The following is a 1,455-nucleotide window of genomic DNA, read 5'->3' on the forward strand; positions in this document are numbered from 1 at the left end:
GGCAGTGCTGCGTGGGGGACGACCTGCAACTCTAATATTAAAGAACTTCAGACTCTCCAGAATAGGTGCTTTAAGTCGTGTTTAGGTCCCCATAGTGGACAAGTTCACGAGCGATTCACAGAACTCTTCACGAATAATACCTTAGCGAAAAGTTACGCGATCGGGCAATTACCATATCCTAACGGATGGACGCCTTACGACATGTTGTCCGGCAACTTGAACACGTAGGTACCATCCAGCTATGTCCGTGGCACAGATACAATGTCCCGCGACAACTGATGGACCATTAACACAACAATCTGACCTGCTGCATGTTCACCGAGATGTTTAGGCTGTATTCAGCCTTAATTCAGTTCAGCGTTCAACCCTTTTACATTTACGATTCCAGAGGTGGAAAGGACCCACTTGAGCCATTTGAGTGCCCACTGCCCTCTGGAAGTGTCAAATAAAGAGAAAATTTCCTTTTACCACCTATTCTAGAAGCAGAGACCGCTCATGGTGGTAAGAATTCAGTACTACCACACAGCCACAAAAAAAAAGAGAAAATCTACAAGCTGCAGTGATCGTCCGTCGTCTCTGTGGGCATCGTAGGCCAACCCTGGACTCCACATAGGAATATCTCAGAGGACTGGTAGTAATTTCAAACGTCTAATTGTGCTTAACATTTCACAAGAAGAAGCGTCATTTGAGTATTTCTTCATATTCACTAAATAGCGTTTTATTACTATTGTTGGGACTCTTTCTGATTGAAGGTAAGCTACGCCGTCCTCCTGCATTCGCAGCCTGTAGCAACTGCCTGATATACCGTTTTCTCTACAGTGACCAGCAGGCAGCGGACAAAAAAAAAAGTGTAGTACTTGTGCGTGATAATTTACTGTATATGTGGGCAGTTTCTTGTTTCTTACAGGCGGACAAAAGAACTTAATTTAACAGTGTTTCTTATTTATCATATATATGTGTGTGTGTGTGAGAGATTCATATGTTTCGTGCCTAACGTTAACATGCATTATTTTTGTCTCAGTCACAACAGATGACGCAGCTCAAGGCCGCTCTTCAAACATTGCTGCGACAAAACAATAAAATCTCTGTGCCGCCTTTCCGTGGTATGACGAGAAGGTAGAAGACTGGAATATCTACGTTGAGCAACTACAGCGTCCGCCCCCGGTAGCTGAGTGGTGCGGGCACGGTAGCTCAGCGTGTTCGGTCAGAGGGTTTAGCTATCCTCTGTAATAAAAAAACTGAGTAAACGGATCAACGAACAACCTGAACGAGTGTCATCGGACGTCCGCCACGAACAAAGTCAACGAACAATGTAGAACAAAATGAGATACACAAAAAAAGTGGTCAGTGCGACAAAATGTCAATCCTAAGGGCCCTGGCTCCATTCCCAGCTGGGTCGGAGATTTTATCCGCTCAGACACTGGGTGTTGTATTGTCCTAATCATCATCATTTCA

This window comes from Schistocerca serialis, chromosome 2 (genome assembly GCF_023864345.2).
Source record: "Schistocerca serialis cubense isolate TAMUIC-IGC-003099 chromosome 2, iqSchSeri2.2, whole genome shotgun sequence".
Taxonomy (NCBI): domain Eukaryota; kingdom Metazoa; phylum Arthropoda; class Insecta; order Orthoptera; family Acrididae; genus Schistocerca; species Schistocerca serialis.